Source organism: Oncorhynchus clarkii, unplaced genomic scaffold, assembly GCF_045791955.1.
Source record: "Oncorhynchus clarkii lewisi isolate Uvic-CL-2024 unplaced genomic scaffold, UVic_Ocla_1.0 unplaced_contig_307_pilon_pilon, whole genome shotgun sequence".
NCBI classification, from domain to species: domain Eukaryota; kingdom Metazoa; phylum Chordata; class Actinopteri; order Salmoniformes; family Salmonidae; genus Oncorhynchus; species Oncorhynchus clarkii.
This window is the reverse complement of record NW_027258166.1, coordinates 69953-89555: the sequence shown is the minus strand read 5'-3', so window position 1 is coordinate 89555 and position 19603 is coordinate 69953. Positions and strand designations below refer to the sequence as shown.

The 19603-nt window shown below is 40.0% G+C and overlaps 1 pseudogene; it reads left to right on the top strand.

Moving 5' to 3' along the window:
* The first annotated feature begins 5561 nt into the window (after positions 1–5561).
* LOC139395891 (zinc finger protein 585A-like) lies at positions 5562–19112 on the top strand (annotated as a pseudogene).
* The last annotated feature ends 491 nt before the right edge of the window (positions 19113–19603 follow it).

Below are 19603 nucleotides of genomic sequence, written 5' to 3'. Positions count from 1 at the left end.
TCCAATCCAGTTGTAGAAACATCTCAAGGATGATCAATGGAAACAGGATGCACTTGAGCTGAATTTTGAGTCTCAGAGGAAAGGGTCTGAATATTTATGCAAATACGGTATTCATTTTTATAAATTTTGGGGAAATTTATAAAAACCTTTTTTCGCTTTGTCATTGTGTGTATATTGATGAGGGGTAAAACATGCATTTAATCCATTTTTGTATAAGGCTGAAACGTAACAATATGTGGAAAAAGTCAAGGGGTCTTGTATAATGCCCTGTATATATGCTTTAAACTACAATTGAAGGATCTGAAGTGGTAAACACAAAGGCATAATGGGAAATGCATGTCCAATGGTTATCTCTGTATGAGTCACATTAAAACACTAGGTAGGGCAGTGGTTATCTCTGTATTAGTATTACATAAAAACACCTACAGTGCCTTGTGAAAGTATTCGGCCCCCTTGAACTTTGCGACCTTTTGCCACATTTCAGGCTTCAAACATAAAGATATAAAACTGTATTTTTTTGTGAAGAATCAACAACAAGTGGGACACAATCATGAAGTGGAACGACATTTATTGGATATTTCTAACTTTTTTAACAAATCAAAAACTGAAAAATTGGGCGTGCAAAATTATTCAGCCCCCTTAAGTTAATACTTTGTAGCGCCACCTTTTGCTGCGATTACAGCTGTAAGTCGCTTGGGTATGTCTCTATCAGTTTTGCACATCGAGAGACTGAAATGTTTTCCCATTCCTCCTTGCAAAACAGCTCGAGCTCAGTGAGGTTGGATGGAGAGCATTTGTGAACAGCAGTTTTCAGTTCTTTCCACAGATTCTCGATTGGATTCAGGTCTGGACTTTGACTTGGCCATTCTAACACCTGGATATGTTTATTTTTGAACCATTCTATTGTAGATTTTTCTTTATGTTTTGGATCATTGTCTTGTTGGAAGACAAATCTCCGTCCCAGGTCTTTTGCAGACTCCATCAGTTTTTCTTCCAGAATGGTCCTGTATTTGGCTCCATCCATCTTCCCATCAATTTTAAGCATCTTCCCTGTCCCTGCTGAAGAAAAGCAGGCCCAAACCATGATGCTGCCACCACCATGTTTGACAGTGGGGATGGTGTGTTCAGCTGTGTTGCTTTTACGCCAAACATAACGTTTTGCATTGTTGCCAAAAAGTTCAATTTTGGTTTCATCTGACAAGAGCACCTTCTTCCACGTTTGGTGTCTCCCCCAGGTGGCTTGTGGCAAACTTTAACCGACACTTTTTATGGATATCTTTAAGAAATGGCTTTCTTCTTGCCACTCTTCCATAACGGCCAGATTTGTGCAATATACGACTGATTGTTGTCCTATGGACAGAGTCTCCCACCTCAGCTGTAGATCTCTGCAGTTCATCCAGAGTGATCATGGGCCTCTTGGCTGCATCTCTGATCAGTCTTCTCCTTGTATGAGCTGAAAGTTTAGAGGGACGGCCAGGTCTTGGTAGATTTGCAGTGGTCTGATACTCTTTCCATTTCAATATTATCGCTTGCACAGTGCTCCTTGGGATGTTTAAAGCTTGGGAAATCTGTTTGTATCCAAATCCGGCTTTAAACTTCTTCACGGACCTATCTCGGACCTGCCTGGTGTGTTCCTTGTTCTTCCTGATGCTCTCTGCGCTTTTGACGGACCTCTGAGACTATCACAGTGCAGGTGCATTTATACGGAGACTTGATTACACACAGGTGGATTGTATTTATCATCATTAGTCATTTAGGTCAACATTGGATCATTCAGAGATCCTCACTGAACTTCTGGAGAGAGTTTGCTGCACTGAAAGTAAAGGGGCTGAATAATTTTGCACGCCCAATTTTTCAGTTTTTGATTTGTTAAAAAAGTTTGAAATATCCAATAAATGTCGTTCCACGTCATGATTGTGTCCCACTTGTTGTTGATTCTTCACAAAAAAATACAGTTTTATATCTTTATGTTTGAAGCCTGAAATGTGGCAAAAGGTCGCAAAGTTCAAGGGGGCCGAATACTTTCGCAAGGCACTGTAGGTAGATTAGTGGTTATCTCTGTATTAGTAATATCCACATTAAGTCACCTAGGTAGATTAGTGGTTATCTCTGTATTAGTATTATCCACATTAAGTCACCTAGGTAGATTAGTGGTTATCTCTGTATTAGTATTATCCACATTAAGTCACCTAGGTAGATTAGTGGTTATCTCGGTATTAGTATTATCTCTGTATTACCCTAGGTAGAGCAGAGAAGACAGAGCATGTGACTTTGCAACACAGGTGTTTCATCTCCACACTGGGGTTATTTTAACAGTGCAACGCCACACAGGCCTCATGCCTCTCAGGTAGGAGGGTACCAGAAAAAAATGAATAAAAAACACAAAACTAATGAAGGAGCACACAGTCACCAACAATATGTCCCTGGCATCAATACTTTCAACTGGCTCAGCTCGCTGTTACAGTACAGCACCACCAAATTCAATTTATGAATTAACCATCTGTCTTTTGGAACCATAATGTAACATATCACACTATTTTGAGAGTCCCGGATTTATATTTACTATGTTACATCTAGTCTATGAGATGAGGCTGCACCTTTAAAACCTCTAGTGACTCCCCATCCCGCATGAGGGAGCGTAATCATCGACTGCCACTAATTAGCATAACGCAATAGCATTTTGTCCAGCTAGCAGCACGTAACTTGGTCACGGAAATCAGAAAAGCAATCAAATTAAATTGTTTACCTTTGATGAGCTTCGGATGTTTTTACTCACGAGACTCCCAGTTAGATAGCCAATGTTCCTTTTTTCCAAAAATATTATTTTTGTAGGCGAAATAGCTCCATTTGTTCTTCACCTTTGGCTGAGAAATCGCCCGGAAATTGCAGTCACAAAACACCGAAAAATATTCCAAATTAGCTCCATAATATCGACAGAAACATGGCAAACGTTGTTTATAATCAATCCTCAAGGTGTTTTTAAAATATCTATTTGATAATATATCCACCGGGACAATTGGTTTTTCAGTTGGACCGATTGGAATAATGGCTACCTCTGTATTTTACTCGAGAATCACTCTGGGAGCATCAGGTGAGCACTTGCGCAATGTAGCCGCTTACAGGTATTCTTCAACATAAATGCGTAAAACTACGTCACAATGCTGTAGACACCTTGGTGAATACGGAGAAAACGTAATTACGTTGATAGCCCATTCACTGCTCAATAGGGACGCATTGGAAAGCAGAGCTTTCAAAACATGAGGCACTTCTGGATTGGATTTTTCTCAGGCTTTCGCCTGCAATATCAGTTCTGTTATACTCACAGACAATATTTTTACAGTTTTGGAAACTTTAGAGTGTTTTCTATCCTAAGCTGTCAATTATATGCATATTCTAGCATCTTGTCCTGATGACAAAATAGGAATGTTTTTTTTCCAAAAATGAAAATACTACCCCCTAGTCACAAAAGGCACCTTTAACCTACATTATAAACACGCAGATCAAGAGGTGTTTTCCCTTCAGCATCTGCATGTGGCATAAACTCACCCACCTCACAGCATGAATCTAAAATGGTTAACCTTGGCTGTGAGTGATGGGGAAAAAATCTGACTCCAAGGCAATTACTTGAATAATTCAAATATGTTTTATAAACTTGATAACTTTTTGACTTCGCTATGGGGGTCAGGGGGAATTGGGCCGTGCTTCAGCTGAACTGCAGTACCGAAAATGCCCTCTGAGCACAGTGGAAAGCATGGGTATAGACTGGAAGCCTGGCCCCTTGATCCGAGAAGTGTGTAATGGCAGACCGCAATTAGGGGCGTTCTCTCATATCAGGTGTTTCATGATATCTAGTTTACACCAATTGATGCTCCCCATTGGTCCATTACCGTTTCTTTTGCGTTGGGACAACACTTGTTGAAAATTGTAGCTAACCTTAATCTCAGTCTCCTAACCTGTCATGCTAATTCACCTAACTGCCACTTTAATATTCCTATCCTGTTATGTATGCTATGTGCCTAGTTAAATAAATACTTTAAAAAAATGTTTACAAATAGTCTCCATCAGTTTCATAACGCCATAACTGACTAATGGCATGTATCCATTTTTATTATATCAGGGAACATCCACATCAAGAAACTGTACAGTAGTTCTCCTACTGGGAGGCGCGGGAAATAGATTAAAGAGCGATTGGTGCTGAGGAAGCTATGGCAGGGGATGCCCCGCAGCCTGTTGAGATTCATAATGTCGTTTACCAGTTGAAGGATACCGATAGTAAATATTAATTGTACGTGCGGCTGAAAGGTTTTTGGGAGTTCAGGAATTAACATTGGAAGCATTGCAGCCAGTGGTGGAAAAAGTACCCAATTGTCATACTTGAGTTAAAGTAAAGATACTTGAGTCCTTCCCTATCAAGGTAAAAGTGAAAGCCACCCAGTGAAATACTACTTGAGTAAAAGTCTAAAAGTATTTAGTTTAACATTTACATAAGTATCAAAAGTAAATGTAATTGCTAAAATATACTTAAGTATCAAAAGTAAAAGTATAAATTTCAAATTCATTATATATTAAGGGAACGATTTCCTTGTAGTTTAAATGTACGGATAGTCAGGGGCACACTCCAACACTCAGACAGTGTGTTCCTAAATTCACTCTGGCTAAATACTCCGACTTCAGAGCACTCTAACCTCAATCCTAACTCACACAAGCATCCAGATAAAATTAAATATATTTAATGAAACAAAACCCGAAGATGTTAACGTCATTCAGCTACTGTAGCTGCCTACCTAACATCAACAGACGTCATTCAGCTACTGTAGCTGCCTACCTAACATCAACAGACGTCATTCAGTAGCGCAACAATTAAAAACAGACACCAAAAGGAAAGTTCCTGGCGATCATAGCGATCTGACTCCCCCCTTCTGTCTGTACTTGGAATATTCCTGTTCGGGCTTTGGCCACTGACCCTCATGCTGGTTGTTGTTCTGCGTTGTGTACTGTTAGAGTTGCGTTAATTCGAACACTACTTCAAGGTCTCAGAGCAAGTGACGTCACCGATTGAAACGCTATTTAGCGCGCACCACTAGCTATTTCACATCGGTTACATAGGGATGCGCGAATTGAATTTTTTTCCTGTCCTGCTAATCATAAAAAAATGTAAGGAGTACTTTTGGGTGTCAGGGAAATGTTTGGAGTAGAAAGTACATTATTTTCTTTAGGAATGTAGTGGAGTAAAAGTAGAAGTTGTCAAAAATATCAAAAGTAAATTATAGATACTCCCAAAACCTCTTTATGCAGTACTTAAAATATTTGTACTTAAGTACTTTACACCACTAATTGCAGGGAATACTGACTGAAGATGTGATTTGAATAGGACTGTGACTGAAGGAGTGGGATGTTTTTATTGATCTATTTTTGTATTTTGCTTTGAAGTCGTTGTTTCCGCAATTGACATGTATTTATTTTAACAGTTTACTATCCGTACAGTAGGTGGCGGCAGACACATTATATTTGTGTAAGTACACCAGAGAAAAAGTTGACCTTGTCGCATTTGGGAACAGGAAGTTCCGGGAAGAAAACAACAGAACTGTGTTGTTATGTCGATAGTGGTTGTGTCCGTTTCAAATGTATTATTGTAGGTATGTAAATAGCACGTTTAAAGTTTCTAATGTCGAAAGAATACATAATATGCTAGGTAACAAATCCGTCAAGGTATTATCACGTTTGTTAAAGGTTTTAATTGTATGTGTTATTTTGGGGTCAAACCGAGTGAGTGAAGAACGTGATTTAAAACGATTTTTCAAGTCACTAAGCTAGACTTTGGGTTTGTCTTGAGTGTATGTACATCATTTCGTCAAAGTCCACTTTGAGTTCGTTTTTACATGTTCTTGTTTTTGTGTAAAATGATGCTTATGAGCTGGTAAATAGCCTCGTCCGAACCATCCTGATCTCGCGAGTTTGCATACACTTTTTCGTTCATGTAAGCTCGCGTGATCTGGATGGTTCGGGACAAGGCTCTTCAAATGGCGTTCTTCAACGGTTTTGGTCGTCTTTCTTGAAGTTTGCTCGTGGTGAAATGGCGACAAGAGGGTGTGTGAAGAAGTGTCAAAATAAAGGGAAACTAGCTGAAGTTATCCTTCACCATTTGGAGAGAGGCCAACTGCATGGAATGGCGTCGATTAATGCGGATGAATCGGAGCACGTATCAAACTCATTACATGGATGACCAAGTGTCTAGGTTTTCGCTCCACCCTTGTACTTGATTAATGCATTAAGGTCACTAATTAGTGAGGAACTCACCTCAACTGATTGTCTATGTTTTCATTGAAAGAAAAAAAAAAACGCGGAGACTCGGCCCTCAGTGGAATGAGTTTGACACCCCTGAAACAATGGAAATGGAGAGAGAGTTTGTGAAGCAACAGCTGTGCTGGAATGTGATCAATGTGGGGGACAGTTCTGATGATATGGAGCTGGAGGATGAGGGCCTAGTATGTGAGTGGTCTGTAGTGGGAAGACATAGGAAGAACAGAGATAATGATACTGGAAGCAGAGGCGCATGTAGTATAGTAACTAGAGGCCCAAGGTAGGGAGCTAGAGTAATAATGTGTCCGAGTGGAACGTTGGGATGGTGTTTGAGGAGACCACAGGGTGTAAATGAGGCCCTATCTGATTAACCAAGGCCATAAAAAGAGTTGAAGTTAAAACTAGGCTGCATCCGTGTAAATGAGAACTTGTTCTGAACTAGTCTACCTGGTTAAATAAAGGTGAAATCAAAAATAAATGGTAGATTGTTAATATCTTGTGCTGGTCAGGTTCAGCAAGGGAAGATTCTTCAAAAGGAAAATCAAAATGGGACGAAGCTCAGAAGTCATGACCCTGGAGCTGATGCTACATTGAAGGGAGTAATAATCTCTGAGGTCCCAATATCTATGTCCATGGATGATATTGTTAAAGAACATGTGAAGGGAGACAGAGTGGTTGAAGCCTAAAGGTTGATCAGTAGGAAAGAAGGTTAAAGAAGTGCTGTTGAGGTGTTAGAAGGTTTTGTCTGGAAAAGTACAGAATAGGATTCCTTAGCTTCAATGTCAGAGATTTTGACCCAACCTCATCAATCAACCAATCAAATGTAGTTATAAAGCCTTTCTTACATCAGCTGATGTCACAAAGTGCTGTACAGAAACCCAGCCTAAAGCCCCAAACGGCAAGCAATGCAGGTGTAGAAGCACAGTGGCTAGGAAAAACTCCCTAGAAAGGCCAGAACCTAGGAAGAAACCTAGAGAGGAACCAGGCTATGTGGGGTGGCCAGTCCTCTTCTGGCTGTGCCGGGTGGAGATTATAACAGAACATGGCCAAGATGTTCCAATGTTCATAAATGACCAGCAGGGTCAAATAATAATAATCACAGTGGTTGTTGAGGGTGCAACAGGTCAGCACCTCAGGAGTAAATGTCAGTTGGCTGATCATAGCCGATCATTGAGAGTATCTCTAACTTTCCTACTGTCTCTCTTGAAAACAGCAGGTCTGGGACAGGTAGCACGTCCGGTGAACAGGTCAGGGTTCCATAGCAGAACAGTTGAAACTGGATCAGCAACAGTGAATCATCAGTGTTTTTAAATGCCAAAGAATGGGACATGTAGCTGTTGAGTGAAAAGATGTGCCAAGTGTGGTGGGGAACATGATTACAGTGAATGTTGGAGCAATGTGACAGTTAAGTGTTGCAATTGTGTGGAGGACACAGAGCAGCATTTGGTGGATGCCAGGTGCAGAGAGATGCTCAGAGATATAGAATCTGTCTTGATGTATCATATGCAGAGGCTGTAAGACAGACTGGTGGAACTACAGTGCAGACTGATGGAGCTTCCATGGCTGGTCCTGTAGTAAGAGGACCTACTGTCAGACTGATGGAGCTTCCATGGTTGGTCCCGTAGTAAGAGGACCTACTGTCAGACTGATGGAGCTTCCATGGCTGGTCCTGTAGTAAGAGGACCTACTGTCAGACTGATGGAGCTTCCATGGCTGGTCCTGTAGTAAGAGGACCTACTTTCAGACTGATGGAGCTTCCATGGCTGGTCCTGTAGTAAGAGGACCTACTGTCAGACTGATGGAGCTTCCATGGCTGGTCCTGTAGTAAGAGGACCTACTGTCAGACTGATGGAGCTTCCATGGCTGGTCCTGTAGTAAGAGGACCTACTGTCAGACTGATGGAGCTTCCATGGCTGGTCCCGTAGTAAGAGGACCTACTGTCAGACTGATGGAGCTTCCATGGCTGGTCCTGTAGTAAGAGGACCTACTGTCAGACTGATGGAGCTTCCATGGCTGGTCCTGTAGTAAGAGGACCTGCTGTCAGACTGATGGAGCTTCCATGGCTGGTCCCGTAGTAAGAGGACCTACTGTCAGACTGATGGAGCTTCCATGACTGGTCCCGTAGTAAGAGGACCTACTGTCAGACTGATGGAGCTTCCATGGCTGGTCCCGTAGTAAGAGGACCTACTGTCAGACTGATGGAGCTTCCATGGCTGGTCCTGTAGTAAGAGGACCTACTGTCAGACTGATGGAGCTTCCATGGCTGGTCCTGTAGTAAGAGGACCTACTGTCAGACTGATGGAGCTTCCATGGCTGGTCCTGTAGTAAGAGGACCTACTGTCAGACTGATGGAGCTTCCATGGTTGGTCCTGTAGTGAGAGGACCTACTGTCAGAACTGGTCTTTCTACTATTCCTGACATGGTTTCGAGGCCTGTTCAGAAATCTTGCAACCACAAATGCATTGTGACAAAGGATACTTTAATATTGAATAATATGTACTTCATAGCTTTCATTGGTGAGGTTATCAACATCTTGCATTGTGTAAAACAGAAATACCAGGTTTAAAGTTATCTTGTAAATTGCAGCAGTTGTTGGGGGTAACAGATGTTACTGTCGGTATGGATTTCAATAAACTGGATAACCTGGGAGTGGATTGTCTCAGCATGATTTAAACCCCCATGTTTGCAAACACAGAAAGGGATCTATTGATATAGTTTATTGGGCGGTGTGGGGGGGTTATTGGGGAAGGGGAGGGTGTGGTAGAAGTTAATAGGGATTTCTTGTTTTATTTTCTTAGTACAGAATTAGACAGACCTGCACCTTAAATGTTTGTTTGTGGACCTCCATGATACCATAGGAGGTCTGCATCAACGGACTTCAGTGCAGGTAGTGCCTCATCAGAGAGAGAACATTTCAGTTGCACTACAGTTTTGAAGCTGAATGTAATGATTATCAGTTTTCTACATGTGTACTAATATTCAGACACATTCAGTTGTTTCTATATTTATCTATAATTCAAGGTTTTCACATGGGGCTTAAAGTAAATTAATTTTAGTGCCTGAAAGTCCTTGAATTTGACTTGCCACTGTACGACTCCTGATAATTCTTAATATGGTGTGAATGGGAAATACATTTGGTTTTTGTGAGTGAAATAATACAGTGAAGACAAGGTTATTCATAAAATAGTACATAGTGCTGCCTGAAACATACTGCGATCTTGTACTAAATGGTTTTTGAGTCATTTATGCATTTATGTGAATTTAGGAAATCTACGATAGATTAAGTGCACTTATGTTGTGCAATTTAAAATGTGTCTAATGTGAATGAATGTTTTGTCAAGGATTAGCTACCTGATCTACTGAAATGAGATAATTGAACAAGAAAATATATTTACAGAATAAAGTGCCAGAACTGTCAAGAAAATAACTTTTGTGTCCGTTTGTCTTTATTACTACAGACCGACTCAGATTAAGTCTGAAACCGGTAACATCAACAGTGAGGACAAACCCAGCCTGCCTCTCTCCTTCCACACTGAGTAGGAACCTACAGTCACTGGGTACTGATAGTGACAGTGGAGCCCAGTTTGCACTGCAGGATCCAGAGATGGCATCAGTGAAGCTGGAAGACTGCAGTCAAACACTGGAGCTGAATGTCAACCTTAAAGATGAAGAAGAGGAGGAGAAGATTAGGACAACTGTTAGTCATGGTAAGAGCTGGTTCTATCTATAAATTATCTTCATAAATTAGACCTCCATAAGTTATGACCAGTCTATTGCTAGGTTGAATTCTGTAATTCTGACATCACACATCCCTGAACAACTCAAGACTTCACAGCGAAGCAAAAACTATTTAAACTTGTAACACCTGCCTTTGCCCACACATTGTCTCAAGAACGTTGAAAATGTTTAATACCCTCAATCACCAAGTTAGGTATACCTCATTTCAAAATAGGCCATGGCATCATCACTGTCAATATTGAATTATAATTATTCACGTTTTACCAGTGAAATGACCAAGCTGCGTCTGCATGCCAATCGTTTGATCTCAATCAGTTTCATGGGAATATGCATTTAAATCTTCTTGGATTACTGTTTGGTTAGCAAATTAGAGCAGATGGTGTTAAATTATTTTGACTTCCTGTATTTTGTTTTAATCAAAGCACATTCTGCCTAATGGCGCGTGCTGTTGAGTTTGGGACGATTCAGCAAACCATTCTAAAATCTCATAAGAAAATAGGTGTTGTTTTTGTTGTAACAGTAATGTTATGCTATAATATTTGGTGATGTGGGCTGCTAATTAATCATTAGGTGATCGTCCAAGACATTGATCTAACTTTACTAAACAAACACCATTGTGGCGGCTCATCGCTCTTGCAGCAATACACACCTGCAGTCTGCTGCACCGAACTAGCGATTGTTGCTCACCTAGCCTACTCTTTTGTCTCGCTCAACATTTGGTGATGCAGAAACGAGAGAACATGTTGTTTTTATGACAATCTGGGAATATTTGGCCAAGGAAACATTTCTGGTTGGTCTCAAGGAATGTCACACAGGGAGACTTTTTAAAACGGGATTGAGAGAAGTAGCAGCTAATGCTCATGGAGAGCCTAACTCTTATTATTAACCTTTATTTTACTAGGCAACGATTGGAGAAGTGTTGAACATAACCAGTGGACTGTCACATCCTGATGATTTATATCTGATACATATATATTTAATATTTTTACATATCAAGTTGTCGAAACATCTCAATGATGATCAATGGAAACAGGATGCACCTGAGCTCAATTCAAAAGTTTGGGGTCACTTAATCTACCCATGGTGTCCGATTTAAAAAGTGATTTACAGCGAAAGCACAACATGTTAGGTCATAGCCAAGTCAAAAAAACACAGCCATTTTTCCGTTACAGTCTGTAGAAACAAGTCAAATGATGTATGCAATCAATCTTTAGGATGTTTTTAACATAAATCATCAATAAGTTTCCTACCAGAGAATTTCATTGTCTGAAGAAAAGCATTGAAACGAGACCTAACTCTGTCGGGAGCAAGTGTCATGAGGCCGAGGCTCTCTGCCAGACCACTTTCTCAAAGAGCTCTCATGAGCCCCTCCTTTTTAGTAGAATCCTCAAACCAGTTTCTAAAGACGGTGACATCTAGTGGAAGCCCTAGGAAGTGCAACCTCATACATATCTCACTGTGAATTCAATAGGCACTGTTTTGAAAATCTATTTCTCACTTCCTGTTTGGATTTCTTCTCAGGTTTTTGCCTGCCATATGAGTTCTGTTATACTCACATACATCATTCAAACAGTTTTAGAAACTTCAGAGTGTTTTCTATCCAATACTAATAATAATATGCATATATTAGCATCTGGGGTATTGAGTTTGGGACAGTTTTCAACTGTGCTAACATAATTGCAAAAGTGTTTTCTAATGATAAACTTGGATTAGCTAACACAACATGCCATTGGATCACAGGAGTGATGGTTGCTGACAATGGGCCTCTGTACACCTATGTAGATATTCCATAAAATATCTGCCGTTTCCAGCTACAATAGTCATTTACAACAATAACAATGTCTACACTGTATTTCTGATCAATTTGATGTTATTTTAATGGACGAACAATGTGCTTTTCTTTCAAAACAAGGACATTTCTAAGTAACCCCAAACTTTTGAATAGTAGTGTATATTTCATATGTTTCATAAATCAAGTTGTAGAAACATCTCAAGGATGATCAATGGAAACAGGAAGCATCTGAACTCAATTTTGAGTCTGTCTTGTTCTTCTGTTTTTTGTGTTTTTTTAAAATAAATTTGCAAAAATCTCTAAACCTGTTTTAGCTTTGTAATTATGAGGGTGTGTAGATTGCTGAGGATATTTTTTTATTTAATTTTAGAATAAGGCTGTAACGTACCAAAATGAGAAAAATGGGAAGGGGTCTGACAGTGCCCTCGGAAAGTATTCAGACCCCTTGACTTTTTCCACATTTTCTTATGTTACAGCCTTATTCTAAAATTGATTACATGTTTTTCCTCGTCAATCTACACACAATATCCCATAATGACATCACAATACCCCATAATGACATCACAATATCCCATAATGACAAAGCGAAAACAGGTTTTCAGAAATTCTTGCAAATCTAAAAACAAATTTTAAAAAATTGCTTATTTATGTTTTTAAGTTTTCAGACCCTTTGCTATGAGATTGTCCTTGAGATGTTTCTACAACTTGATTGGAGTCCACCTGTGGTAAATTCAATTGATTGGACTTGATTTGGACAGGCACACACCTGTCTATGTCAGGTCCCACATTTGACAGTGCATGTCAGAGTAAAAACCAAGCCATGAGGTCGATGGATTTGTCTGTAGAGCTCCGAGACAGGATTATGTCGGCACAGATCTGGGGACCGGTACCAACACATTTCTGCATTATTAAATGTCCCCAAGAACACAGAGGCCTCAGGGTGAAATATCGTAGTCATTACTTTAAACACACAAATTCTACTATCACCCTTGTGATGTTGAGTGGAGGATGGTATAGCTCATCATTTTCACGACTTTTGCCTCTTATTCGTTTTTGACTCCTACCCAGTTTTAGAATAGTTTTATTCCCATTCCCATACAGTCTACTGAAATTAATACATACACTACCGTTGAAAAGTTTAGGGTCACTTAGAAATGTCCTTGTTTTGAAAGAAAAGTATGTTTTTTTTGTCCATTAAAATAACATCAAATTGACCATTAATACAGTGTAGACGTTGTTAATGTTGTAAATGACTTGTAGCTGGAAACGGATGATTTTAAAAAATGGAGTATCTACATAGGTGTAGAGAGGCCCATTATCAGCAACTATCACTCCTGTGTTCCAATGGCATGTTGTGTTAGCTAATCCAAGTTTATCATTTTAAAAGGCTAATTGATCATTACAAAACCCTTTTGCAATTATGTTAGCACAGCTGAAAACTGTGGTGCGGATTAAAGAAGCAATAATAACATTCCTTTTTTAGACTAGTTGAGTATCTGGGTCATTTGTCGGTTCGATTACAGGCTCAAAATGGCCAGAAACAAAGACCTTTCTTCTGAAAGTCGTCAGTCTATTCTTGTTCTGAGAAATGAAGGCTATTCCATGTGAGAAATTTCCAAGAAACTGAAGATCTCGTGCAGTTCTGTGTACCACTCCCTTCACAGAACAGTGCAAACTGGCTCTAACCAGAATAGCACAACTGGGCAAGAGGACAAGTATTTTAGAGTGTCTAGTTTGAGAAACAGACGTCTCACAAGTCCTCAACTGGCAGCTTCATTAAATAGTACCCGCAAAACACCAATCTCAATGTCAACAGTGAAGAGGCGACTCCGGGATGCTTGCCTTCTAGACACTATTCTGGTTAGAGACTGTTTGCTCTGTTCTGTGAAGAGAGTAGTACACAGCATTGTATGAGATCTTCAGCCGTTTCCAGCTACAATAGTCATTTACAACATTAACGATGTCTACACTGTATTTCTGATCACTTTGATTGGACAAAAAACGTGCTATTCTTTCAAAAACATGGACATTTGTAACTTTAGAATGTATTCATTTATTTCACCACTAATCGTAGTGTATTTAAAAAAAAAAAATGTTTAACCTTTATTTAACTTTCTTAGCATACTGGTTATTGTCCGGAATTTCCGATGACTGACATGCCCAAAGTAAACTGCCCAGAAGCTAGGATATGCATATACTTGATAGCATTGGATAGAAAACAGTTTCTAAAGCTGTTAAAATAATGTCTGTGGGTATAACAGAACTGATATGGCAGGCCTTGAGAAAAATCCATCTGGAATATTTCTTTTTTGAGGTCACCGGTTTTTTCAATGCTTGCCTATGGGATTTTCAAATAGATAGGACCCAGATTGCAGTTCCTATGGCTTCCACTAGATGTCAACAGTCTTTAGAAAGGGTTTCATGCTTGTTTTTTGAAAAATGATAATCGCATGGTATGCTTTCTCCTTAAAGCCTTTTTCAAATCTGACAACGCAGTTGGATTAATAAGAAGCTTTTAAATGATGTAAGACACTTGTATTTTCATGAATGTTTAATATTCCGATTTTTGTATTTTGAATTTCGCGCTCTGCAATTTCACCGGATGTTGTCGTAGGTGTCCTGCTAGCGTTTGGACATAGGCAAGTCAGTTAAGAACAAATTCTTATTTTCAATGATGGCCTAGGAACATTGGGTTAACTGCCTTGTTCAGGGGCAGAACAACAGATTTTTACCTTGTCAGCTCGGGGATTCGATCTTGCAGCCTTTCGGTTGCTCTAACCACTCTGCTCTGTCACCCGGTATGGCCAGAAGAGGACTGGTCACCACTCAGCCTGGTTCCTCTCTCGGTTTCTTCCTGCTTTCTAGGGAGTTTTTTTGTGGCCACTGTGCTTCTACATCTGCATTGCTTGCTCTTTGGGGATTTTAGGCTGGGTGTCTGTTAACCTCTCTGGGACCGTTTGGGACGCGAGCGTCCCACCTTTCAACTGCCAGTGAAACTGCAGGGTGCCAAATTTAAAACAACAGAAATCCCATAATTAATATTTAATAAGTATTTTACACCATTTTAAAGATAAAATTCTCGTTAATCCAACCACAGTGTCCGATTTCAAAAACATGTCAAACGATGTTTAGAATCAATCTTTAGGGTGTTTTTAACATAAATCTTCATTAATGTTCCAACCGGACAATTCCTTTGTCTGTACAAATGAAGTGGAGCGTAGCTACCTTTCACGTGAGTGTGCCAGACCGAGGCTGTGGCACTCTGCCAGACCACTCACTCATAGAGCCCTTATGAGCCCCTCCTTTAGAGTATAATCCTCAAAACAGGTTCTAAATACTGTTGACATCTAGTGGAAGCCTTGGGAAGTGAAAAATAACTAACATCACACGGTATCTTCAATAGGAGCTGAGTTGAATAACTACAAACCTCAGATTTCCCACTTCCTGGTAGGATTTTTCTCAGGATTTTGCCTGCCATATGAGTTATTTTATACTCACAGACATCATTCAAACAGTTTTAGAAACTTCAGATTGTTTTCTATCCAAATGTTCTATTTATATGCATATTCTAGGTTTTTCGGCTGAGTAGCAGGCAGCTTAATTTGGGCACGTTTTTCATCCAAGCTACCCAATACTGCCCCCTACCCCAAAGAAGTTAACTTCACTGGGGTAGGGGGCAGCATTTGGAATTTTGGATGAAAAGCGTGCCCAAATTAAACTACCTGCTACTTGGGCCCATAAGCTAGGATATGCATATAATTAGTTGATTTGGATAGAAAACACTGTTAAAACAATGTCTGAGTATAACATAACAGATATGGCAGGCGAAAACCAGAGGAAAATCCAACCAGGAAGTACTATTATTTTGGCTGTTTTTCCATTGAAAGCCTATCCACCATACAAAGACTTAGGACCCAGTGGAAATCTGTCTTCCTCAACATGTGACCAGTCTTTAGGCATTGTTTCAGATCTCTATGGCTTCCTCAACACGTGACCAGTTTTTAGGCATTGTTTCAGGCTTTTACTCTGAAAAATGAGGGAGATACACCGCTTTCAATGAGAGGACAGTGGAAATTTCATCCATATGAGCCAGGCACGTGATCGAGAGCGCGCATTTCTTGTTTACCTTTTTCCATTGACAAAGCTTTTGTCCGGTTGAAATATTATTGATTATTTTTGACAAAAGCAACCTGAAGATTGATTTTAAACATCGTTTGACATGTTTCTACCATCTTTTATTGTACTTTATGACTTTTCGAGAGTGCGCATTGTGCCTTTGGATTTCTGAACTAAACGCACCAACAAAACGGAGGTATTTGGACATAAAGATGAACTTTATCGAACAAAACAAACATTTGTTGTCGAACATGGAGACCTGGGAGTGCCACCAGATGAAGATCATCAAAGGTAAGTGATTCATTTTAATGCTATTTCTGACTTTTGTGAAGCTCTCCTTGGTTGGAAAATGGCTGTATGGGTTTCTGTGTCTAGTCGCTGACCTAACATAATCGCAAAGTGTGCTTTCGCCGTAAAGCCGTTTTGAAATCTGACACAGCGGTTGCATTAAGGAGAAGTTTATCTGTATTCGTATGTTTAACACTTGTATCATTTATCAATGTTTATGATGAGTATTTCTGTTTTTTGATGTGGCTCTCTTTACTTTCATCGGATGTTTGTTTGAGACAATGCATTTCTGAACACAACACACCAATTTCAAATGAGGTTTTTGGACATAAATATGAACTTTATCGAACAAAACACACATTTATTGTGTAACATGAAGTCCTGTGAGTGCCATCTGATGAAGATCATCAAAGGTTAGTGATTAATTGAATCGCTATTTCTGACTTTTATGAGACCTCTCCTTGGCTGGAAAATGTCTGTTTGGTTTTCTGTGACTAGGTGCTGACCTAACATAATCGTTTGGTGTGCTTTCGCCATGAAGCCTATTTGAAATTTAACACTGTGGCTGGATTTACAAGATGTTTATCTTTAAAATGGTGTAAAATACTTGTATGTTTGAGGAATTTTTCATTATGGGATTTGAACCAGACAGGTTAAGCACTTTGTGACAACCACTGATGTAAAAAGGGCTCCATAAAATACATTTGATTAACATGTATATCACACCAACTGACTGTTTCTTCTGATGTTCACACAGGATACCATGTTGAGACATTCTCTACATCCAGAGAGCAACAGCAGGAAGATCAGAGAGCTAAGAGGTCTCATCACTGCCCACATTGTGAACAGATTTTCCCATTTCTATCAAAGCTAAAAATACACCTAAAAATACACACAGGAGAGAAGCCTTACTCCTGCTCTGACTGTGGAAAATGCTTCAAAACATCAACGGTGCTAAAACTTCATCAGAGAACACACACAGGAGAGAAGCCTTTCTACTGCCCTGACTGTGGAACTAGTTTCTCTCAAATTTCCCACTTAAAATCACATGAACGTATACATACAGGGGAGAAGCCATACTCCTGCTCTGACTGTGGAAAACGTTTTAAAACATTATATGACCTAAAAGTTCACCAGAGAACACACACAGGAGAGAAGCCTTACGTCTGCTCTGACTGTGGAAAATGCTTCACAACATCAACTCATCTAAAAGTTCATCAGAGAACTCACACAGGAGAGAAGCCTTATTACTGCTCTGACTGTGGAAAATGTTTTAAAACATCAAATGAGCTAAAAGTTCATCAGACAACACACACAGGAGAGAAGCCTTTCTTCTGCCCTGACTGTGGAACTAGTTTCTCTCAAGTTTCCCACTTAAAATCACATGAACGTATACATACAGGGGAGAAGCCATACTCCTGCTCTGACTGTGGAAAATGTTTTAAAACATTATATGAGCTAAAAGTTCATCAGAGAACACACACAGGAGAGAAGCCTTACTCCTGCTCTGACTGTGGAAAATGCTTCACAACATCAACTCATCTAAAAGTTCATCAGAGAACACACACAGGAGAGAAGCCTTATTACTGCTCTGACTGTGGAAAATGTTTTAAAACATCAAATGAGCTAAAGGTTCATCAGGCAACACACACAGGAGAGAAGCCTTATTATTGCTCTGACTGTGGAAAACGTTTTAAAACAACAACTCAGCTAAAGGTTCACCAGAGGACTCACACAGGAGAGAAGCCTTTCTTCTGCTCTGACTGTGGGGCGAGTTTCTCTCATCTGGGCACCTTAAAAACACACCAACTTATACACACAGGAGTGAAGCCTTACGTCTGCTCTGAATGTGGAAAATGCTTCAAAACATCAACTGAGCTAAAAGTTCATCAGAGAACTCACACAGGAGAGAAGCCGTATTTCTGCTCTGACTGTGGAACTAGCTTCTCTAAATTTTCCCACTTAAAAACACATGAACGTATACATACAGGACAGAAGCCTTTCTTCTGCTCTGACTGTGGGGCGAGTTTCTCTCATCTGGGCACCTTAAAAACACACCAACGTATACACACAGGAGTGAAGCCTTATTCCTGCTCTGACTGTGGAAAATGTTTTAAAACATCAAATGAGCTAAAAGTTCATCAGACAACACACACAGGAGAGAAGCCTTTCTTCTGCCCTGACTGTGGAACTAGTTTCTCTCAACTTTCCCACTTAAAATCACATGAACGTCTACATACAGGGGAGAAGCCATACTCCTGCTCTGACTGTGGAAAATGTTTCAAAACATTATATGAGCTAAAAGTTCATCAGAGAACACACACAGGAGAGAAGCCTTACGTCTGCTCTGACTGTGGAAAATGCTTCACAACATCAACTCATCTAAAAGTTCATCAGAGAACACACACAGGAGAGAAGCCTTATTACTGCTCTGACTGTGGAAAACGTTTTAAAACATCAAATGAGCTAAAAGTTCATCAGACAACACACACAGGAGAGAAGCCGTATTACTGCTCTGACTGTGGAAAAGGTTTTAAAACATCAACTCAGCTAAAAGTTCATCAGAAGACTCACACAGGAGATAAGCTTTTCTTCTGCTCTGACTGTGGGGTGAGTTTCTCTCATCTGGGCACCTTAAAAACACACCAACTTATACACACTGGTGAGAAGCCTTACATCTGCTCTGACTGTGGGAAATGCTTCAAAACATCAACTGAGCTAAAAGTTCATCAGAAGACTCACACAGGAGAGAAGCCGTATTACTGCTCTGAGTGTGGAACTAGTTTCTCTAAATTTTCCCACTTAAAAACACATGAACGTATACATACAGGAGAGAAGCCATACTCCTGCTCTGACTGTGGAAAATGCTTCACAACATCAACTCATCTAAAAGTTCATCAGAGAACGCACACAGGAGAGAAGCCTTATTACTGCTCTGACTGTGGGAAATGTTTTAAAACATCAAATGAGCTAAAAGTTCACCAGAGGACACACACAGGAGAGAAGCCTTTCTTCTGCCCTGACTGTGTTAAAGGTTTTAAAACATCAACTCAGCTCAAAGTTCATCAGAGGACTCACACAGGAGAGAAGCCTTTCTTCTGCTCTGACTGTGGGGTGAGTTTCTCTCATCTGGGCACCTTAAAAACACACCAACTTATACACACTGGTGAGACTTATACCCACCGCCTTACGTCTGCTCTGACTGTGGAAAATGCTTCAAAACATCAACTGAGCTAAAAGTTAATCAGAGAACACACGCAGGAGAGAAGCCATATTACTGCTCTGACTGTGGAACTAGCTTCTCTAAATTTTCCCACTTAAAAACACGTATACAATGGGGCAAAAAGGCATTTAGTCAGCCTCCAATTG